The 25,441-nt window shown below is 39.5% G+C and overlaps 1 pseudogene; it reads right to left on the bottom strand.

Annotated features, from left to right (window-relative positions):
• Window positions 1-3,952: 3,952 nt before the first annotated feature.
• Window positions 3,953-25,441, bottom strand: part of LOC121906766 — a 43,017-nt pseudogene continuing 21,528 nt past the window's right edge.

Genomic DNA, 25,441 nt, shown 5'->3' with positions numbered 1-25,441 from the left:
AATGTCAATTTCTCTTAAACATGAGTCCGATTTTTACCTAAACTTCAACTTAACCATGAACATAACCAAGTGGTTTTAGTTGCCTAAACTTATCCAGACTTTAGCCATCAATGTGGCAAATCAGAAAAAAACTCATCTGAGTCATTTTTAGAACAGATATATGGCTTGTTTTGGAAAGCACTGACAAATGACCTATTTTGTCATTTTTGGATATGAAGACTTCTGCAGAAAGTTATAGATTTCAGCTTAAATGCACAACCAATAAATTGCAAACAGCTGGTTCATGTTTAGTGACCTGGATGCTCTGTTAAGTTTTTCAAAGGAAAGCAAGTGGACAAGAGAAAAATGAGATGAGGTGCCAACAAAGTTAATTATTCCAGCTAATCCTCTAGTGGACCTTAGGTTGTCTAACATTTCTCTCATTCTTTTTAACACCTTTGTTTCTGTCACTGTAATGCTCTGACAGCACATACAGTAGTCTGTTCCTTTAATTACACTGCTGTGTCTTGATAAAAGGCAAACTCACTTGACTGTCAAGTAGATGTCTCGTCTAATGACATCAATTTCCTCTGGCTTTGTTGGAGCAAAGGCAAGGGAGATGAGAGGGTTTTTTCTTTCTTGGGAACATTGACAAAGCAAGGATACATTTCACTCCTCACTGCTTCACATTCATCATTTATTCACATATAAACAGGGGTTAAATGCCTTGCTTAAACGTATCAACACTATTCTACAAACAATTCTTCATTCACCATCCTGTGGTTTGGTGGAGGTGGAGCATGGGTGCAGCTGAATCATGTTTTCACCAAATTGTCACACGCAACTCTGTTGCAGTCATATGCATCTTGCTTTTTGTTTGGTCAGACCTATCTGATGTTGCATGTCCTCTAAACAAAACAGATCATGGAACAAGAAGAAGTTTGATACCAGTTTACATTACACATTTTGTGAAAATAAACACAAGATGAAATTTTAATTAGGTGGTCATATATGGCTGTCTTCAGTTTTGTTTTTGTTTATAGAGCAAGAAACTGAATGATGTGAGCCAGCCAGTAAAGTATAGTGCTTTACTGGTTGGAATTCAAACCGACAAGATATAGCAGTTCTGTCTTATCGAATTTGCACAGGCTGCTAAAAACTATGGAAGCTGGGCATTTAGCCGTATTTTGGTAAAAATATGTTTGTTGGTCTTTCTTTTGAGCCCCTTTTAGCTCATAGTTTACAGTAGTACGTATATTTCAGTCTCACCACTCTTATCAGCAGTATTTCCAGCAGCAGCAGGAAGCTGTTTCCAGCAAGCAAGCTCTGACATACCCACTACCTGCCCAGCACCAAACAGCAGATAGATAAAGTTAGTGACTAGCTGGGGAACATAGTGGAGCATTTAGCAGCTAAAGAGACAGTTATTTTTCTCAGGAGTTGGTGGAGACCAAAAACAGAGCTAATTCATCTCATGAACACAAACAGGACTCCAGTGGGTTGATAGTGTTGTGTCTACTGAATGTGTAAAAAGGAAATTGCTAACATGTTAGTCATGAAAACTTGCCAGTGATGAAGTGGTCTGTCAGCCTATTTTCTGCCCCCTTGTGACCAACATTGATTATTGTAGCTCTTAATTGTCTTTGCTGTAGAACAGTTCAGAGCAAAAAAAAATTAAACAGACATTTAATTAGCCGGGAGAGAATCTGTTTTGCATATGAAAAGGTTTGGCAATGAAACACACAGTGAGATCAGACAGAGCACACACACATGTACAAATGTAAACACAAACACATGAAAACAAAGGTGAAAATAAAGAAGCTCACGTCAAAGGGATAATTCATCTTTACACCAGACTCACTGAGTGATGATCCTGTTTCATCAGACTGACATCTAATCACTGGATCTGGAGACATGAAGAGAAGTTTTAAACTAAACCTCAAGGTGCAACACTTCTTTGAACTGATTTTTACAGACATCTGTTTTAGCAGCACTCTAATTTACATTCATTCATTTCACACATCAGCTGCCAGTGAAACCTGAGGATAAAGGTCTCATATTATCCAGGTTTTAATCTTTTTTTCCCCCGTGTCTGTTACAGAATGAATCCATCCAAGTCCATCCATCCTTCTATTGTGTGTTGTTTAACCAGGTCTAGCTCGCAGTGGCAGCAGGATAAGCTGCTTCCTCTGTGGCATCCTGAGGCCAGATGGGAAATATTATCCCTTCAGCATGTTCTGGTTCTGCCCCGGGATCCTTGTCCAGTTGGACATGTCCAGAATATATGCACTGGGAGGCATCCAGGACACCTCAATTGGCTGATTTCATAATGAGGGAGCAGCAGTTCTTATTTGAGCTCCTCCTGGATGTCTGGATCTGGATTCACAAAGGACCCACTAACAGTTCTCCTTTTCTTCTCAAAAGTATTCACAAAGCTGCTGAGAGCAACTTTTACTAAAGAACTGAGAGAACTGCCAAACTATAAGGCCCCCTGTTGTTATGGATGACATCATGTTTCATGAATGAACTTAATCACTTAATCACAAACAAGTCCACAGTGATTGGTTAACAGTTGTCAGAGGACAGATAGATAGATAGATAGATAGATAGATAGATAGCAAATCTTTTGATGAGGTAATTCTACATATAGCACTATTGTTACACTGTATTCCAGGAACGGCCATGCAGTCAGCTTTATTTATTTATTATTAATCACAGCTGGTGATGTACACTTAATGAACTTTTTCCAGCATTGACTAGTGCGGAGTTGTTTAAACCTGATCTCTAATGTTACTGGATTATTTTGATTTCTTGGTGAGTATTATTAACTTGCCCACCAACAAAATATGTTTTACCCAGAACTCACTTCTACAACTGAGTGTTTAACATAAATCAGCTGGTAAACTGAGAGTTTTCCTGTCAGGCTCAGCTCAATGGCACATAAAGATAAGAACAGTCTGCCATGTTTTTGCAGGCTTCCTCACACTTCTGTTTTTGGGCCCATAGAGTATGCTCACTAGAGTCCTTCCTCTTGCTTCACAGCCCAGTGCTGCTCCCAGAGGCTTGGGTAAAATGCCTGCATCTCTTTGCTAATCTGTCTGTTAATCCCACCTTCCATTTTATACTCACAAGACCAGTACTTCTAAAAGTCCATCACTTCAGGCAGCAGCTCGCTTTAAACCCAAAGAGAGCAATCCATCCTTTCCTAGAACAGAGCACTGACTCTCATCATTTAAAGTTTAAAGTAACTGAGTAAATGTACTTAAGTTTTTGTTTGAGATTATGATACTTCACTTGGTGGAGATTCCATAGTTCTACATTATTTTGGAGGGTATTATCAGTGTTTTAATCCACTACATACTGTATATCTATCTTATGATGTAATTCCCTGTAAGGTTTTACCTGTGAAGTGTTAAACACTATGATGCACTGTTAAACTGCATGGCATAATCTGGAATATATGGACCAGCAACACAATTAAACTGATACCGTAGGTCTTGATTGTTTAATTGAAAAGGTGTGAATATTGCTGATCACAAACAAGACTCCACTGAGGAAAAGAAAGGGTTTTTGTACCCACTTAAAGGTTCTATATGTAGGAATCAGAAATTAAAGGTTCTGTATGTAGGAATCAGAAATTCCTTCTCATTAGTGACATCTGTGGCCGTTAAATGAGCTGCAGTCAACATCTTGGTGCTCACGCTTGCATGCTTGCATGCATGCTTGTGGTACGAGACTATTGCAGGTGATGTCTTTTTCCTTGCTTACACTTCTCATAATTACATTAAAGATAAAAGATCTCTAACATTGTGTTTTGCACTGTGTTTCAGCAAAGCATCTATGTTGTAAAATTGGTTGACAGAGGCAGCTAGTTGTTTCATTAGCTATTCTGATCCCATTGCATGTAAACTGGGTGCAACTTCAACAGATAGCGAACACTGATGACAAATCAATAAATCGTCAGACGCTGAAGTGAAGTTTAACCATTTACTGTTGTTGTCCTCAGAATCATTGGCGGTCAATTACATTGTAAAACTGGAAGTTAACACAAGAGTACAATAAACGTGCTTAAAGCTATGCTGTTATATTTCTATTAGCATCTTTAGCCTTTAGCATAAACAGCAAGTAAGACAGAGTAATGTAAAAAATGCAGTATCAAAACATTCACACCATTACAGTTGAAATAACATATACAACAAGCATATACATTATACAATGTAGTTATCAAAGAAATAAAGCCTTTCCCAGGGCAAGAACGGTAAAGAATGATTTCACCTTGAAAGCTAATTGCTGTCACTGACCTCTGTCACTGTCAGTAGATATACTTCCTGCTTTGAAACATGTGATCTAAGCCATGTAAACAAGCTTAACCAATAGGAAAGATACAGTGAATAAATTCAGAAATAAATGCAATTCTACATTATGAGACGTCCACTAGGCATTGCCAAGCACAATATATACTAAGGTATACCATAACTCTCCCTGCCTGGTATTGTAAAGATATCACTATGAACTGTACCGACTGACTAAGAGACACTCAGTCCTTTGAAGACATGAGAAGCACTGTCTCAGATATGAGTCTCAAGAAAGTCTTGGCTCTCCCATGCTTGGTAACTTTCACTTCAATTCTTCTGGTCTTCCCATCCTTGTTAGGGAATGTCTTACTGATGAGTCCCATGGGCCATTCATTGCGCTCCAAAAGGTATCTGCAAGGTGCTGAATCTGTTTCCACTGCTGTCTGTGGAGATCTGCATCACTGAAACTCCCCGAAGGAGGAAGTGGAGAGCACACCTTCTGGGTAAGAAGCATAGCTGGCATCAGGAGGGAAGGTGAATCTAGATCCATTGAGATGGGGGTGAGAGGTCTGGTGTTGATTATGGCTGTAACTTCTGCTATCAGGGTTGCGAGCACACAGCATGAAGTCAAGTATGCGTCTTGATATCCCTATCAGCCTTTCCAAGGAGCCTCCCATGTGGAAAGAATGAGGCGGGTTGAAGATCCATGCATGCCCAGCTCTCGGCATGCATCCATGAAGTTCGTTCCACAATCAGATCAAATTTGCATGGCAGGTCCCCACAGAACCTGCACAGTGCATTGATAAAGCGAGTCCACTGACTCAATGAATTCAATGTGGACTGCACGTGTACTCAGGCATGTAAAGAGAACAGCCCATCTTTAACTGTTCACCTGTCCTCTTGTGCGTCTCATTACAGGCCAGGGGCCGAAGACATCCAGTCCCACATAGGTGATCGGGGTAGGTCAGCCATCCTCGGTTCAGTCACTTTGCCTCTGAGCTTGTTGCATTTAATGCAATGAAGGATGCCTTTGATTAGTTTTCTTGCTCCTGTGATCCTGTACCCTTCAGTGTAGACAGCACCTTCGGTGAAGACTCTGCCTTGGTGCATCACCCGTTGGTGATAGTGTTCCACAAGCAGTCTTGCAATGTAGCTCTGTCCTGGAATGATGAGAGGATGTTTTTCCTTGTAAGCGAGATCTGGTTAGCTCCATGGTATAATGCCCAAACCCACAAATTAAAGCAAACATTGCGAAAATTTGAAAGGATTTGGCGTTCCACCAAAGTGGAAGAATCTTGCTTAGTCTGGCAGGATAGTCTTAAAACATATAGGAAGACCCTCTGTAATACCAGAGCTGCCTATTACTCATCATTAATGGAGGAGAATAAAAACAGCCCCAGGTTCCTTTTCAGCACTTTGGCCAGGCTGACAAAGAGTCATAACTCTACTGATCCATGTATTCCTATAGCTCTCAGTAGTAATGACTTTATGAGCTTCTTTAATGATAAAATTCTAACTATTAGAGACAAAATTCACCACCTCCCGCCCTCAACAGGCACCGATTTATCCCCAAACACAGGGACCTTAGAAACAGCTGTAAAACCTGACATACAGTATATTTAGACTGTTTTTCTCCAGTCGACTTTCCTGAACTAACTTCAGTGATTTGTTCAGCTAAACCATCAACCTGTCTCTTAGACTTCATTCCAACTAGGCTGCTCAAGGAAGTCTTACCCTTAATTCGCACTTCTTTATTAGATGTGATCAATATGTCTTTAGTAACAGGCTATGTACCACTCCTTTAAAGTAGCTGTAATTAAACCTCTTCTTAAGAGGCCTTCTCTTGATTCAGGCATTTTAGCAAACTATAGACCTATATCTAATCTTCCCTTTCTCCCTTAAATACTTGAGAAAGCAGTCTCTAATCAGTTATGTGACTATCTACATAACAATAGTTCATTTGAGGATTTTCAATCAGGATTTAGAGCGCATCATAGCACAGAGACAGCACTGGTGAAAGTCACAAACGACCTCCTAACTGCATTGGACAAAGGATTTCTCTCCATACTTGTCTTGTTAGATCTTAGTGCCGCATTCGACACAATTGACCATCACATCCTTTTACAGAGACTAGAATGTTTAATTGGCATTAAAGGAACTGCATTAAGCTGGTTTAATTCCTATTTATCAGACCAATTTCAGTTTGTACACGTTAATGATGAATCCTCCATGAAGGCAAAAGTTAGACATGGAGTTCCACAAGGTTCTGTGCTTGGACCAATACTATTCACCTTGTATATGCTTCCTTTAGGTAATATTATTAAGAAACACTCCATAAATGTTCATTGTTATACAGATGATACCCAATTATATTTATCAATGAAGCATGATGAAACCAATCAGTTAAACAAACTCCAAGCATGCCTTACATACCTACAATTTTCTACCACTAAACTCAGATAAAACTGAAGTTATTGTGCTTGGCCCTAAACACCTTAGAAACACATTATCTAATGATATAGCTACTTTGGATGGCGATACCCTGGCCTCCAGCTCCACTGTAAGGAATCTGGGAGTTATCTTTGATCAGGATATGTCCTTTAACTCTCACATAAATCAAATTTCAAAGACTGCCTTTTTCACTTATGTAATATTGCAAACATGAGGCACATCCTGTCCCAAAAAGATGCAGAAAAACTAGTCCAAGCACTTGTTACTTGTAGGCTGGATTATTGCAATTCCTTATTATCAGGCTGCCCTGACAAGTCTCTAAAAACTCTCCAGCTGGTCCAGAATGCAGCTGCATGTGTACTAACACAATCTAGAAAGAGAGCTCATATTGCTCCCATTTTAGCTTCACTACATTGGCTTCCTGTAAAATCTAGAATAGAATTTAAAATCCTTCTCCTAACTTACAAAGCCCTTAATGGTCAGGCACCATCATATCTCAAAGAGCTCATAGTACCATATTGCCCCACTAGAACGCTGTGCTCCCAGAATGCAGGCTTACTGGTGGTTCCTACAGTCTTCAAAGGTAGAATGGGAGGCAGAGCCTTCAGCTATCAGGCTCCTCCCCTGTGGTACCATCTTCCAGATTTGGTCTGGGGGGCAGACACCCTCCCTACATTTAAGAGTAGGCTAGGATGCACTGAGCTCCTCTCTCCTCCTCCTCCTCTCCATCTGTATGCATTCATGTACCATCAATGCATGTTACTAATTTGGCTTCTTCCCCTGAGTTTTTCATGCTTTTTCATCTTGCAGGAAACTCTAGGATGCAGGCCAAGCCTTTGCGGTCCTTCACAGTCCTGTTGGTGTCCTTCCCCGGCTATTTTTGCTGTTATTGTTATTGTTATGATTGTTCCTCCAGTTTGCATTGAAGAGAGGTAAGTCGCATTAGGGCCTGCTCTCGGTTGTGTGGGAGTTGCTGATGCGGTTTTCTGAATGGTAGTGGTGCCATACAGCTGTTACAATCATCCATATACATTTCTTTGTCCATGATCTCTAAGAACAGTCTGTCTTCAATAGAGAGTCCAATCTTGTTGTCATTCTCGGATGTGTTGAAGATGGCACTCCCTAAGTTGCATTCTTGGATACTGCAGGTGTCTGGCACTGGGGCAACTTGATGTGCTGGCTTCAAAACATATTGCTCTTTCACCTGGATATTCTTCAGACATGGGCTGAAGAATGAAGGGTGTTGGTTCTCAAGCACATTTGTGTGGTAGCTTTGAATGTCTGAAGGCTTGTGGGCTGCCTCTAGACAGACTTCTCCTATGATGACCCATCCCAGGTCAAGCCGTTGTGCATAGGGGGCATCATGTGGACCGTTGCATTGCTCCCACACCTTATGAACTCTAAGGATGTTGCTTTGGTCATTGAGCACAACATATGCTCTTGTTGCTCTCTCTGGGTGTGCTTCCGGGAATATATTCACCAGACAAATCTTCGAACAGGATCTGCCGCTTTGAACATCTCAACAAACGTCAGTACATTTTGAGGTGACAGCAGATTGGGCTGATTGTCCTTCTCCCTCCCCACCATGCTCAGACAGGGTAGAAGGGGCAGGTCCTGGATGAAGAGCTGAGATGTGGCTGTTGCTCTCACACGCAGTTCTTGGCTAGGTGAGCATCATTGAACAACATCTAAAGCAGATGCCCCTATCTCTGAGGAAGGCTTTGCACTCCTCGAGGGGCTTGCTTCTGAATCCTCTGCAGTGTGTTAAAGGATGTGGCTTCTCATGGAGAGGGCATAACTTACATCTGCTGTATAGCTTGAACCATCTTGCGTGTCTTTTTCTCGAGAGACTTCTGTCTTATGTGCAAAGACCATGCTCTTACCTTGATTCTTGAATGGCAGCACCGACTTCAGCTGGGCTGTGTTATTCGTCAATAGCCTGAAGCTTGGGTCATTGCGTACGCGTGTCTCTTGGCTGATGAAATCGCAGAAGAATGCAAATGGTTGAAAGGCTACTTGGTGCTCAGCTTTGTATCTGGAACCCTGCAAGATCCACTTCTCTTGGATGTTGTTGGGTAACTTGTCTACAATGGGTAAAGAACCACACACAGTGTCCAGATAGCTCAAACCAGGCAGGTAACCCTCAAACTTAGCTGATTCCAACTCTTGGAGAAGGTCACTTAGCTCTCTCAGCTTCACACTTTGTTGTTGATCTTTTGGAAGTTCTCTAGCCTGTTGATGAAGGACTTTTCAATGACCTCTGGAGACCCGAAGCACTCTTCTAAGCGTTCCCAAACTTTGCATAGGCCGAGAGATGGGTGGCCAATATGTACTGCTCTTATTTTTCTCACAAGCTTTGCAGATTCACTCCCTAACCACTTAATTAGGAGGTCCATCTCTTCTTCTCTTGATTCTGAGTAGTAGTCCGTCAATGGCGTTCCTAAAGGATGACTTACAAGCCCAGTAATTTTCTGGAAAATCATCAAACTTGGTGAGACCACAGGTTACGAGGTTGCTAAGTTCCTAGCCACATCACTGACATTGGTTGTGTCACCGCTTACTGTAGGTTTGTACGATGAGCCCTGGAGCATGTCGGGCATGGGCTGCGCTGGTGTATACTGGCTAGATACTGTCTTTGGCCTACTAGGTTGCAGTAGTGGAGAGCTGTCTTCATGCTTCATCCTGGAGAGTGCTGTTGCTCATATGAAACAGTTGGACGCTGTCTGGGTGGTGAGGAAGATCTCAATACATGGACTGTTGGCTCTGGGTCGGCTATAGACTGCTTAACATCTTCAGCAGGTAGTGATAGCCATGACTGACGCTCTACGTACTGGCATGTGCAGTCAGTGATTGCATGAATGATAGCATCTGTACTACTGTCTTCATCCTCTGCCACTGCCTCAAGAACGTTGCTTCAGCGATGGCTACTGCCACTTCTTTCTCATGCAGCAAGCTCTTTAATCTTGCGTCTATCTGGGCTCTCTTAATCATAATCTGTGATTCCATCTTGGCATAGTCAGCATGTGCGCGAGTTACTTCCACTTTGACACGTGCATTGATAGCTGCCATACTTGTTGCCATTAGCTGGAAAGGTAATATCTGCAGGGTGTTCCTACTCTGATAGCAGCATTTTTGTTGTGTTGTTATGCCAGTTGTTTTTGACATTAGTGGGAGAGAGGCAAGGCCCTTGGGAGCGTGCAAAATTATCCGTTGGATTTTCCCAGAAAACCCGGCCCGAGTCTTTCACATAGAAATCAGTCCATAGGCTGTTACAGACAACCGAGAAAGTCAGAGAAGGTCTCATTTTTTACGTTACATTACTACCCATTCACTCATTGGCAATAAAAATGATTAATACATTTAAATTGCTTCCCAATTCTACATATAAAACCTTTAACTTTTTCAATATTGATCTACTGTGGGTGTATGTCATTTCAAACAAATTCAAAAGATAACAGGACATTTTTGACACATCAACCGTCTTGTGTGGCCAAAGGATTTACTCAGTGGTTTTCAAACACAGACAGCTGTTAACTGTCAGTTTGGGTATTCATGAAAGTGAAATAATATCAGAGAATGAACAGAAATGTCAGGCTGAAATTTGCATTTGCAATTTACTCCATGATATTACTGTAAATGTGTTAAAATTATATATCATCAACAATATGTGCTTCTAAATTAGAGTTCACAGCTTTTGCTTTAAAAAAACATATTTGTGACCCTCTAATAATCAAGTGTGACAGAAGTGAAGGAAAAAGAAAGAAGAGATGAGGATTCACAAGTTTACAGTAGGTTTAACTTTGTAACAGATGTTTCCTTAATGCATTTCCCAACATACCAGCCACATACAAAAATAATTCTGATAATCATAACTGCACAATCACCAAAGGCACCCAATTCTGACTTTTTTATTTGTTTTGTTTGTTTCCCATTTGTTTATGAGAAAAGATTTGATTTTTTTCAGTGAGACTGAAAGCACTTCTTCAAGTCAGAGACATGCAGAGACAATGTGAGAACCAGAGGCCCAATTAAAAGAAATGCATATTTACTTATGGGAGAAAGAAAATGTGTAAGAACTACTGGTTGCTGTTTTGAAATTAGCTTTTTAAAGAAGCTCCTACTTTCTTACTCTCTCTTTAGAGGCTCTGCAATGTGCAACAGCCAACGTGGGGCTTCATTTAGAAAACTGTACCCACATATCAAGTTAAGCAGCCATGAGCTCTAACATACACCATATAATACAGCATTATGAAAGCAGTAATGAACAGTTTCCACCGTTATGGACACGAATACTTCTTATTATTAGGAATTATATAAGCACTGAATAAAATGTACTCTGCATCTCACTCAATGTCAGCTGAGATTAGCTCCAGCTCCCCTGCCACCCTCTAGAGGACAGTGGTAAAGAAAATGGATGGATGGATGGATGGATGGATGGATGGATACAATTACTTACAAATTACATGATTAAGGCTTAGCCACAATGCAACGCATTCTGCACTAATTAACTCATTAATGAGGACTAATTAAAGATGAAACAGGCAAACCTTATGACCTTAGTTTTCAGGCAAACATACCATGTAACCATAACTGCTGAGTTGATCATGACTAATAAAGAACAACTTGTATGATGTCCATTTATGAATGAGGTGGTTAAGTCACGGAAAGAAATGATGTCAAGCAGGAGCTTGGCCGGCATTCTCAGTCATAATTAGAGGAATAACAGCAGGAGTGGTTATTAGTATAATAAACTGTTGTTGGAACAGACGAGAACTGAAGCCAAAGCGGAGCTCAGGGTCAGTTGTTTGAGCAATGAAAGCCAGTGTATGTGGTTTGTCCCCGTTCCAAAATGCAAACCATCAGGCAAGCACATGAATGGGCAGCAGAAACCAATATAACTAAAATATGAATGATGAGTCAAGAGCATAAAATGAAATGCAAATTCCACTGATGTAAAATGTGAAGGTAAGAATATGGCAATGCGAGGGCGCGTCATTAAATGCTGCAATAACACAATACAAAGTTCACTGAGCTGCTCCAGGCCTGAGAGAGGAAAAAAAATCAACTGGAGGTACATAAATACACCCAGTCTGCATACATGTATGATCCCTCACACACACACACACACACATTTAAATGCACTCTCTTAAAGACAAGTGATAAAATGACATTCAGATGGCCGTACATGTGATAAAGTAGCTGATGAGTTTCAGCTTCAGTTAGACAGTGAAATTATCTTTCCACTGTCTATTATTTTTTCCTCATGCTCAAGGCTGTCTCCAAGTAACTGCTCAATTGAAAAGTTTCATATGTTAATACTTATTTCAGTCTTTGTGCATAGTGCATGTTTAAATAAAAAAACAACCTCTGTTTTTATCCTACTTAACCATGAATTATGTGCTGGTTATAAGTAGAAATAATAATAGAAAACCAAATCCACTTTTCTTCTTCCAACATACATAAATACAGAGTCAGAGTCATAAAGAAAATAGCTTCAATGATGAGACAAAAAATAACAGCAGATGAAAACAGATCTGTGATTAGTGATGAGGAGAGTGTAACGCTCCTCAAATTCAAACATGAAACAAACGTTAATGTCATATTTATGTACTACTATTGTTTATCAGTGTTTGCTGATGAGTTGTCATCTTGTTGTGTCCCCTTCTTCTGCAATGGTTTAATGGCACCAACTGGAGAATTAGCACCACTAACTGTTAATCTTGTTGAACCAACTTCTAATATTTGGAATCCCACATTAATTTTCTTTGGCCAATTTTCTGGAAATTTTGTTAAAATTTGCGCTCTGTTAGGATGGAAACCTGTGATTTTATATTACAAACTGTTTTGTAATATGATAGTGGAGTTGAACTATGGGTTCAACTCCACTATCATAAGTCATAAAACTATGATATAATCTTTAGCATTATGTCAAATTATTCATAAATTTGAAGTTCTCCAAATTGAACAACACATTGAAGATTTTTCTGAGCTGATGCTCATAATTGCTTCATTTCTCTTTCTAATAATCTGTTTATAGTTATGCACAAGCCTACAGTACATTTAATGAATGTTTATTTTCCCCACTACAACCTTCCCTGTGGCGTCCATCTGCGCAGCATTTATGCCTGGTCTTCAGAGGCGGAGAATTGTCCCCGCAAAACTGGAATTTGTGATGTTGGTAAATCCAGTGGAACACATAATCAACCACTATTAACATGTCTCCTCCTAGTATTTGAGCGATCATCCCTCAAATACATATGCAGTGAGGAGAGAGACCTCACAGACACTCTTACAAATGACACACAGACTGTGACTGCAGCCTGCTGCGTCTGTTTGATAAATACACTGCATGTATTAGGGGCAGAATGCGTCACATCTGTAGCTGAAAAATAGGCGCAAAAGCTGCAGCAAATCTGTCCCTGAGCGTATTGTATAACATGTTAGCTATTGTATTTGCTACAAAATGACTTCAGGACTCACCCACTCCCTCCCCTCCTCATCTCTCTATCTCTTCTTCTCTGTCCAGAGAGAATGGTGTTCATCTGATAACCTGTCTGTTATGACCTTTTGCCCTGCTGTCTCACATCTGGTCAGCAGAGACTAATAATGGCTCTGCCCTTTTGTTTGCATCTGTTTCATTTTGTTCCGTCTGGTCATGCAAGAGAGGAGAAAGAGGAAGGCTGATGATTTGAACTCCTGCCTGCCTGCTGCTACTCTTCTGTTTTTGTTCTGGCTGCTTTGTTCTCCGCTCTACAGCTGAGACAGACGAAAAGAAAATTCTCCTCCATCTCATGCAGTTGAGCACAAAGAGATGAGCACAACACTGGCTATTTTCCACTTGTTACTCTCTCAGCTCTCTTTCACTCACTTTCTGCCTACATCCTTTCCTCATCCCTTCTTTTATAAAGAGGAATTAGAGGTTATTTTTGCTGAGGGCGTTCAACTGCCTCATTAAGGCGACCGGGAAGCCAGCATCTGTGGACTTTTTCACTGTTGTATATAAGATTTGTTACACTTGTCCTACTTCTCAGGGTAAAATGCTCAGATTATTTAAGTCCACAAGCCTAAGCTGTGTCGAGCCTGTCAGAGGCTCTTAACTCTGATGGAAATGGACTGCAGAGCAACATAAAGCAGTTTCCTCAGCCATGTTTGATCTATTAAATCTTTTCTGTTTTTTTGTCATTTGTCACCAGTTCCACAATTTTTTCACTGTGTAATCACTTTATCAATAACTGCCCCGCTGGTAGTGGGGACTAATGAGGGTGATGTCAGTCTGTCAGCTGGTTGGACTGTCTGTTGGTCCATGATAGGCTCAGTCAAGTCCATCTGTTCAAGATACAGCAACCTATATACAGTACTTAAAGTGGCACTCCAGCAATTTGGTATTACACTTCCACTAAGTTGTGGGTCTTACAAGAGACCAATTACAAAAAAATCATGTTGCCTCAAATTTAGTTGCTAATGGCTGTCAGCATGATTAATCAATGCAATATCAGTGTAATATCTCATTTTCCCAACTTAACTCAGTTGGTTTTACATTTCCACCACTCTGAGGCAAGGTGGCAAGTAAACTTACATTTTGAAGTCAAATTATCTTAAAATGTTTTACAGTGTAATAATATAGTGAATGTGTACATTCCAGCATTGTTTGGAGGCCAGCTCTTCTTGCAGGGTGTATAGCTGCTGTTTCACTCACTGGTACAGAACCTGAGGAAGCAGTTGTGGTTTAATGAATGCTGGTCTATATTCATCCATTTCTTGATGAGGCAGTTCACTGCATGAATCACCCACTTTAGTGAAGCGCAAAAACAATGAATGTAGCAAAAAGATTAGACTACAGAAATAGCATAAATTATAATATCACACAGTCAGGAGGGAAAACAGAGAATAAAAATTGTGCAGTCACACCAACCACTGTATGAAATGACACCAGCATTACATTACAAGTTGCTTTGATTTTCTCATGAATTTGTTCCAAGTGTCTCAAGTGTTCATTTCCCTCAGATGTTCCCTGCTGGTTTGAGCTGGCTCATAATACTTTATATTCCATGGATCACACAATCACATTGTAGCATTTATAATTAACATAGGCAATCTGGAGGACTGGGAAAGATCCTAGTGGCCTGGTACAGCTCTGGGCCGGTACTTTGAGCTAACAATATTGAGCCTTACTGTGGGCTGAACTGACAGGCAAGTCTCCACATACCAACACAAACAATAGTTAGGTTTACAACACAATTTGCAGTATGGGGGTGATTGAACGACCCCTCCCCTTAAAGGTGCAGTCTCGTCTAGTCTACACTGGATCATACAAAATTAGGCAGGAAACTTGATAAGGATTATAGTAGATGATCATATTATTAACCATATGGAACATGGAGGAATGTGTATTAAAAAATTAAGGGTGAGGACAAATTTTAATAAAACACATTTTAATAAAATATAGTGGTAATGGTGAAGTGGTGAACCTATGGAACAATCTTGAGGATCAAATAAAATGTGTAGTATAATTAAAATATCAATAGCCTGCTTCAAAATAACTAATAACAAATAATAATAAGACAATAGTTTTATGTGTTTATATGATGCTTTGATACAACATACCAGTATCCAGTGTGTGTGTGCATGTGTGTGTACTGTATGTGCATCTGCACATGCATCTACATGTGTAGGCATGTGTACATACTGTATATTATATATGAATCTATAGGCATAACTACCTTTACTGAATTCTCTGGACTGTGTAGCCCACAAAACCCCTTTTTATTTGTATTAATTTTTGTTTGTATCATGATAAGGGGAGGTGTAATAAGCTCTGGCTTCAGCTGACACCAGCTGTTTTTGACATTTACTCGTTATTTTAAAGTTGTTTAAGCTATATTGATGGTATTTTTTATTTTTAATTGTATATATTTATTATGTTATAACTTAAAGACAGAAATGGAGATCAACTCAGTCAAATGTTCATGTGTATTTTTAGTGTTACATTTTACAGTCACAGAGCAGTCAGTCCAGCCCAGATTTTCTTAAGGTAACAGATGATGTGACTACATGTAGAAGATCTTTTTTCAGAAACTAAATGGAGCTTAGCGTAGATTCAGGCAGGAAGACTATCTTTAACCATTCATTCATTTTCCACTCCTCTCTCTCTCTCTCCACTGCTCCTCCCGCTTTTGCATCAGCTGTTTATGGGCGTCACTCCTAATTATCAAATCAGATTCCTCCACGATCTCTAACCCTCTGTTTCCCTCTCTGTCGCTGTCAGCTGTCATTCCAGTGCAATCATCGGGACCCTCCTCCACCCCATCCACCTCCACAGCCGTGTCCCAGAAGCTTGCTCCTCTCCTCTTCATCCCAGATCACCATCTCACCTTCTCCACTCTGTTACTTCAGCACCAGGCCCAAGTTCACCAGAGGCTACCACACCACCTAGATCTACGGCTCTTCATCACCACCACCAGTGTCTAGACTCCATCGGGGGGGTTATCCTATACTATTCTCACATTCACCTCCCCCTTTCATATCCGGTGACATCACGATGGGGTCTAATCGCCAAAGACTTTTCCACCTTCATCTATCATGCTTGTTCAATAAATATCATTTACTTCATAAAGAAATGGAGTCTCTCCTGATTGAATTGTCTGTCATGTGTTTATATTGGTTTGGGGTTGTGTCCAGTTAAGGGTTTTTACTACCTGCTCAGACACCTTTTGTCGATCAAAGTCAGCCATTCTTCATCTTTTAACTTCTGGGTTAAAAGTGAGACCCACTCTGCCCCTGATAATATATCTGTTAGAATCAGTATATTGTTAAACCACCCGGTAGTTAGAATGAGCCACAATAGCCACAATGGTTAAACAAAAAAAACAAAAAAAAAGCACCAACAGCATCAATACAAAATCTAAACAATGTTGCAAGTTTTTGGCTTTAAATGGGATTGCTTGTCAGTGAATAACTTAACTGAACAGAGGGTTTAAAGCAAGCACTTGCCTTAAAACTAAATAGAGATGGATTTTTTTAAGGGTGAATAACAAAAGGAATCCACAGAAGGAACAGAGCTTAATCTGTTAAGTAAATCTCATCCTGCACAGCTGCCCATCCAAAGAAAGAGGACAAAACCCAAAGGCTTTGAAACAAGGATTTGTTTTCTTTCTGTCATACACCCTCTCAGGGGAGAGCTAATAACAAGAGAAAGGGGGTAAGGAAGGCAGGAGTGATGGATGAAAAGTGAGGGTTGAAGTCTTCAAAGTAAGAGAGGGGAAAGACATTAACCAGATGACAGACATAAAAAGCCCAAAGAGCCAGACAGGAGGGAGAAACAGGAGGGAGTACTTGAACCCAAAATTCTGAAAAATCAATATATGACATGAAGTCATTTCTGTATGTCCAAAGAGCAGAGGTGGGGCTGAAACAGTAACAGGGATCAGAGCTGGCAAACTGGGGAGCTCGGCAAGCTTCCACTGAGCTCAGACTGGAATACTCTGTTCCCATAGGTCCCTGTTTTCCACTGTTGCCTCTGGTGACCAACAGACCAAAGGCTGAGAGAGGCTTTACCACGAGAGCCATTGATTACCAAGCAACTGCATGACAAAAGCCCTATCCTGTGAGAAAAAAAGGTTAAAAACAGGAGATTTTCCTTTTATGCTAAAACTGTTAAGTAATAGCTTCCATTTGGGAGGTTGTGTGAGTGTGTGGAGAGGTTTGCAAGTGCTCATCAAACAGATACACTTAAGTCCAGATCACTTAAACCACTTAAGGTGTTTGTACTCTCCTGTAGCCAACATCTCAGGATATCCATGAAATCAGACTGACTGCTGTTATGTAATGTAGAATGACTTCAAGTAAGAGACATTGAAGTTTACTGCATTTCTACATGCCCTGTAATCATCTGTTTATTTCACATCACACACACAGTAAACAGTAGTAAACGATTTAAGAAGACTAAGAATAATTATAAAAAAAAAATTATATATATATATATATATATATATATATATATATATATATATATATATATTATAATAATTATTCTTTATTAAATTAAATGATAACATGATCATCACATCTAAATTTCTGCTGGGGAAATTAAATTACTTGAGCATGTATATCGCTAACTGGGATGTTGATGTTGATGTTGTGGAAATGTGCTCAACAAAAGAAGTTTTCTCTCTGAGGTTTTAATAGAGATTTATGTCTAAGTCTATGAATGTGTTAATATGTGTTGTCCTACTGAGGAAGGCATTAGCTGAAACTTTTGTAATTGTTACATTGTAAATTAATTAATATACAAATGTGAAGTCATGTATTTGAAAACTCATAATGGTTGATTTTCCTGGTTTAAATGCACCAATTAAACAATGGTGAACACAGTGATCCCTCACTACATCTGCCTCGTTTAGCACCAAGATTGGAAGCACTTTTCACTCCTCACACAAAAGCGAAAAAATACAACTTGCAACACCTCTCAAGTGTTTATTTTATGTGTTGTAAGCAAGCAAGCTTACAATAAAAGCATCACCTATGTTTTCCCACAATGAGGACAGGACATTTGATAAGCATGTCTTTGCCCACTGCAGTTTTTGTTCAAGAAATGGCCCCAACGCTAATGCTGCTTCTAAACCACAGTGTCTAAGTGTCTATTTTAAAGGATAGGTTTTTCTTGCCATAATCATTCCTCCTGTCCATACTGGCCAGTACACAGTCCCTCCAGGATTTCACTGATTTTTTTTGTTATTATTGTGGTCAAAAATGCTTAATGTGCCCTTATTGCAGTAAAATTGCAGGAATTGGGAAAAACTGCAAGCAAAGGGAAATAATGGTTTTCAAAAAAACTGCCACCAATGAAGAGTCATATGTAAACATACTGCATATCACAGAATCAACTATATTTCAGTGCTATTTTTTTGATGTATTTTCTGAACATTAGAACCATGGGCTCAAAGTTGTATAAAAAAGGAAATACTGTACTTGAGTTCCATTTAGAAGCCTTTATTAAATAGATTAAAGAACTAATAAGGAATACTATTGTACATTTAACAGAAAGTGTTGAAATAATAAAATGAAAGTTATGAAAGTTCATAATTTCACAGTGGAATTCGCAATGTGGTGGCCTTCATTTCAGTAAAAATTGGAGGGGAGACATACACAAGTGTGTCATGCTGCCAGCAAGAAACACAAACATTTGAGCAACATGAGAAAACATCTCAAATCACCATGTTCTTTACTAAAAAGCACTCTGCCGCAAGAGACTGTAACTACTGCCGAGACAGCTCTACCATTTGGTGAAATATGTAGCTACATACTGTATGCAGCCTGACAGACTGCTCCTACATAATACTAGTGCACGTCTACACGCTGAAAGAGTTCAACGAAGAGGAAACCATAGGACATCTGTATGTATCTATGTACTATTTCTGCATCACTGGTCATCTGACTTTTGCATGTTTTGTGGTGCTGAATGGACAGCTCCTTTAACGTCACTTTACAAACATTTTGTTTAATTTGCTGCAGAACTGTTTAGCACCATCACTGAAGTGGTTTTCACTGATATGGTACTACTAATATTCAGAGACAAGTTGTCTGACAACTGGCTCTGACTAGGTCACTCTCCCCCTCTATGATAGTTGTATGGAATTCATCTTGGTATTACTTAATCTTTTCATTTCTACTGTACTTGTTGTTGGCAACAGTGTTGGAATCTTTTGGTTGTTTTCATGATCACAGTACAGAGCAAAATGGAAAAAAAAGTTATTGTAAGCCAATCCACATGAGGTTTTGGATCACTGCAAATCAATACAAAGTTGTTCTGAGTGATCACCTTTATCCTATGATGAAACATTTCTGTCCTGATGGGAGTGGTCTCCTCCAGGATGACAATGCCCCAATTCACAGGGCACGAGGGGTCACTGAATGGTTTGTATGAAAATGATGTGAATCTTATGCTATGGCCTTCACAGTCACCAGATCTCAACCCAATTGAACACCTATGGAAGATTTTGGACTGATGTGTTAGACAGCGCTCTCCACCACCATCATCAAAATACCAAATGAGGGAATATCTTTTTGAAGAATGGTGTTCCTCAGCCTTGGCATTGATTCCACAAGTCTATGGAACTCTTCTGGAGGGATGAACACCATCCTAAGGGGACAAGTGGACCCAAACCATGCCAGCAAAATGCCCCCCACAGCATAACAGAGCCACCAGATCCCCTGATTGTAGGGGTCAAGCATTCAGACCTTTTACTGGTTTTTAATTTGTCGGTGGTCTGTATTTAAGCTGATCAACCCTGCATAACCCTGAAGAACATTTCCATTTGTGAGTTCACATACAATTCAAGTTTGCCAATTAGATAAGTTTCTCTCAACTGTACACTAGTAAATTTAACTCAACTCAGGGAGATTACTTCTGCTTCCAGAGCAGCTCAGCCACTCACAATGTTGACATTTGCCAATGTCAAACTGCGAAAATCAGCTTACAGTTTACATCTAAATCTGCTGTATGCTGACCTGGGTTACAGTCCAACAAACTGCAGTTTGCCTTCATCTTAAAATTAACAGTTGTATTTTTATTTCAAAATGCAGTTGATCCTTTTGGGGGAGATAAAAGTACTGAACCTGAAATTTCGTTATTTAGTATCTTCAAAATATGCAGGCACCATCTGTTAAAGGGAGTCATTTTATATTGTTTAGATTGTAGATATCTCAAACAGAAGCCCTTAATTGTACATCTTGAAGTATCCTGGGTGCAAATTCTATTCAAGTGAAACCGTAAGTTATTCAAGCTCTTTAAAGCAATGAAAGGAGTGTCAGGAGGATTGTTTAAGGTGAGAAAGCACATCAGTCTGTCAAGTTTATTTTGACAGCTTATCCCCAGGGATGCACAACAAAAGAATTGGCAGAGACAAGAAGAAACAAACCAAAACAACACAGCAGGGGAGGTATTTGCCTTCACCATTTTCATGTATAACTGATAGGAAACAAGCTCTTTTTCCACAGTGTCCACACAGCCACGATGTCAGATAAATACCAAATTTCCCAAGATACTTGAAATGTTTGATTATTATCCAAATAGATTTGTAAAATACAACCAAACCATCGCTTGTGGCACAAGTAGCCAGACAAGACTAAGACATTAGCCAGAGCCGTAACTTATCAGCATTTGGCTGCTAAGATGTATTTGACATGCTGGACATACCCCCTCATATCAGATATATAACTCTACTTCCTCACTGAGTAAAGTAACAATGACTCAGAGGAAAGCTCCAACAATGCTCATAAAACAAATGTGATTCCAAAGTGAGATTTAAGACAAATTTGTGTAGGATAGTCTCTGGGTTCCTTGTTTGACAAGATAAAACTTTTCAATATTGGATGCTTTTAATGTTTAGCAGGTATAATGTTTACCATCTTAATTTGGTGTGTTAGCATGCTAGCATCTGTTAATTAGTACTAAACACAACAAACAGCTAAGGCTGATGGGAATAATGTTATTAGTTTTGCATGTATTTAGTCATAAACCATTATTAGGAATCATGACTGTCTGTACAACATTTTGTCCCAATCTATACAGTAGATACTGAGATATTTCATTGGATAAGTGAAAACTTTGACTTACTGTTGGCACTAGTAGAAAAATCAGGGGTCACCAAAGTCATTAGGATTCAACCTCTGGGCACCACAAATATCTCTTCTGTATTTCATGTCAATCCATGACAGACAGACAAACAAACCTGTCTATCCCTAAAGAGAAATAAAGGTCAAAAGGCAAACAGAACATTTATTTCTTGGGCTCTGTCAGATTTGTCAGAACTTGTCAAAAGGTGACAGCATTACAGCTACCTAGGGTTTCCAAAGGGCTCTATGTCATGGTAGGCTGCATATCCAGTGCTCCTGCTGGCAGACCCAAAACCACAATGTTGTCCAGCTGCAGGCATCCCCTCTATATTTTACAGCACTCAACAACTACACCTGAATGCCTCCTGTTATGACTATGCAACTATGGGAAATGGGATTTAAAGTGCAGGTATCTTTTGCAAAGTATCAAAAACTCACAGTTGGTCAGAATGTATCTAGTCCTTTGATAAAAAGCTCACAGTACATGAATGTCTACATAAAAAGTAAGTTAAATTAATTACAACTCCCAAGGTGCATTTTGTAAGAAAACAGCCAATCACAGAGCTTAAAGTTCTGTTATTTGTGCTGTTAATGGTGGACAGAAGCTAAAAATGTCACTGTTGTCAAATACTGATTTTACAATCTGCAGTTTAAAAGAAATCACTTTCGTATTGTGGATCAATTTTGGATGAGTTCAGCAGTGATTACGTGTTTTGAATTTGCTACATTCACACCTCTGACTGGCCTCTTCTCCTTAGTAACCACCAGTGGTGGCTGGCCAATAGAGGGCACTAGAGCACTGCTGTCCCTTGTGTAAAGTGTTTTTTGATTTTTCTTTTTAAAATATATATTTTTAAAAAATATACGATAATGAGCTATTTTATGTATGTGTGTGTTTGCACAATAATGTTCAATATATAAAATATAAATCATTAAGTTTGGGGGAAAATCTGCTTCCTGTTCATCCCCTGTCTCTCAATATCTCTTCTGGGGTGATGAAAACAATGCTGAGTCATTGCAGCGGCACAGCTGACACAAGCTGACATAATATATGCACACAGCAACATAAATTTAGCCAGTCAATATCCTCAAATCTCATGCCTATGGGGCAATTAGTTTATCGCCCCAAGCAGAGTCAGTCAGTGGTAGAGTAGGGACACCTGACATTATTGACAATGATGAACACAATACTCAAGGCTCTGGATTTCAGCCACCCCAAAATTCTGTAAGATCTCATCTCCAAAATCCATTTTGGAGGAGAATTTTGGTGAAAAATAAACCATACATGAAAGATAGCCGTGCTAGGCTGGGTTAACATTGCTAGGCCACAGGATTGGGGTGAGGAAACACAACAAAGAGGTGGATAAGAACAAGTATATTTTTTCAAAGATAATTGACTGTGTAAGATTCTGCATGGCCTTTGAGCAGACCTTGCACGGCCACAATGGGACAGAATCCTCAGACAACCTTGGTGTTTTCAGGGGTTTACTAGATCTGGTTGCCTTGCTGGACAGTGTGTTGGAGGAGCACCTTAAGACAGCTACCATTTTCAAAGTTGCCTCAAAGACTGTAGAAAGGAACTTTTGGAGTTCTTAAAGATTATACTTTGGAGGAAGTAAAAAATGATGATTATCTTGCTATTCAGGCAGATGAGAGAACCGACATTTCCACCCACTGCCAGGTGGTGCTTGTGCTACAGTACATCGACATCCACAACAATGTCCAAGAGCGAGTTCATCCCTCCTCAGAATGCAACTGCTGACACAACCGCCACAGCACTTTTGAAGAAACTACGCACTATCCTCCCTGAGGGACAAGAGAGCAGACTAATTGCCCAGGCTTATGACAGGGCTGCCATGACAAGTGGAGTGCAGGGTAAAGTAAAGAATGTCTACAGAAGTGCACACTGCATCCACTCCTATGCGCATCAGTTGAACCTCATCATGCAGCAGGCAATATCACACATCCCCAGGATCAGTGCTTTTTCTTGATCTTGGTCAATTTTCTGTATTCTTCTCCTAGTCATTCAAGCAAACCACTATGCTTGGTCAAGTGGTGGCACATAAACTTCCCGGAACTTCAACAACAAGGTGGAACTTCCACAGTCATGCTGTTAACACTGTGAATAAGCACAAAGATGACCATGTTTCCAGACCATCAGAGACTCTGGTAACTGATCCTCCATCAGAGAAGCCGGTGGGCTTTGTGAGAATATTGGAAGATGAGAATTTCTGCTTTTTCCTGACATTGTTTCACAGGATCATGCCACACATGGACATGCTGTCTTGTAAGAGAATACTGATGACATTATTAAGACTTAAAGTTGTTAAAATTTAATTCTGCTGTTTATTATGTGTATTGCACTTTTTTAAAATTGTCTATCATTTCATAGGTATGTGATACCATTTTGAGTCATGCCAAAGAATGATTGTCTTTCACCAAGCACCTAATCAGTGCAACTCTAGTGCAAGGAGACATGTTCCCAGAACACACTGTAAAGTTCATGGATTCAGTGCTGGAAACCACAGTGGAGGCCTATCCCATGATGAACAAGGCCAAGCTCAAAACAGAAGTATCCCTGATCTATTGTATGAGAAAGGCGAGTTCGAGGCTTGCAGTAGTGCACTGACTCTGTTTCAGTTTTTCAAACAACCATTATCTATTAATCTGCTGATTATTTTCTTGACTCTTTCGTATATAAAATATTTTTTAAAATGTGAAAAAAGCACTTGTAATTTCCTAGTGCCTGAAGTGATGTCTTCAAAGTGCTTGTTTTCTCTGACCAACAGTCCGCTACCGAAAGATATTTCACTGACACTCATATTAGACAAATGAAAGGAGCAAATCTTTCACATTTGAGAAACAGAAACTAACAAATGTTCGGAATTTTTGCTTGAAAAAACCCCCAAACGATAAAACTGTTATTATTACTATCAAAATTGTTGCAGATCATATTTTTATTCGATTGACTAATCAATTAATCAATTTATCAGTGCAGCTCTGGAGCACATTAACATTTAGTGACATTTAGTTTGATCATAAAATACTGTATGCTATTCTTCAAGTCAAAGGTTTGAGTTCAGCCACACATCTACAGTATTTCTTTATTATGAATCCTTTATACTGTGTATGATTTCCTATAAACATTAAATTAACTTTATTAACTATAATTTGATGTTATGTGTAAAAATAAAAAAGTCAATTGTTTACGAGTTCAGTTTCAAATGCAAATGGAAAGTTTGTGCAATATACTGTTTATGTTTTTGTGTAAGAATGTCTCAACTTTTTAATGTTAGCATTAAATAATTACTGACTATTTCACAGAGCACTGGTATCCTGCAGTTTGTGTTAAATTGTATTGGGAAGATTACTGAAACTGGCTGAATATGGCACAACCCCACCTAGAACATTTTTCACCAGCCACCATTGGCAACCACTATGGTGGTACTTTTGAATGCTAACAAAATAATTGTTATTTTAGCTTAGTTGAAATGAGGTTCAAATTTTACAGTCCAATACAGTAGTAGATACTCATTTTTCTTGGAATACGGACAGAAAACTGCAATAACAGAAAACTGCAATAGCTAAAAAGATGCTAGTTTAAAAAGTTGTATGCGGTCATTTTTCACTAGTGTAGCCTACACTTCTTGCTGAGCAGTACTGGGCAAGTTACATGAAAATTGTAATTAATTTCCCATTAAACATCACTCATTGTAAAAGTAATTAAATGACTTTACTCATTACTCAGCAGCAAAAGTAATGTGTTATTACTCATTACTTTACTTTCGTTACTGCTGTCACCTCCGTCAAAGTTGCCTTTAAAGAACTCAGAGTTCTCCACAGCCACACACTGCATCTTTTGTATTTAACACATGTTGAAACAGAAAATGAGTTGTTGCAGTTTAACAAGCAGGCAGGAAACAGTTTGGAAGGGTTTACTGATCATCCTACAGCTCGAGTTAGCTAGCATAGCCTCAGTAACCACACACAGCAGTTGCACAATTCAAACACCTTCCAACTCTGAACTAAACTAGCATCAGGTGACTCCTGAATGTCGGCATTTTACAAACTCAACAGTGACATCAACCACAAGCTAATCTAGT

The sequence above is a fragment of the Thunnus maccoyii genome, chromosome 11 (genome assembly GCF_910596095.1).
Source record: "Thunnus maccoyii chromosome 11, fThuMac1.1, whole genome shotgun sequence".
Taxonomy (NCBI): Eukaryota; Metazoa; Chordata; class Actinopteri; order Scombriformes; family Scombridae; genus Thunnus; species Thunnus maccoyii.
The sequence above is the reverse complement of the archived record's forward strand: the minus strand, read 5'-3'. Positions and strand labels throughout refer to the sequence as shown.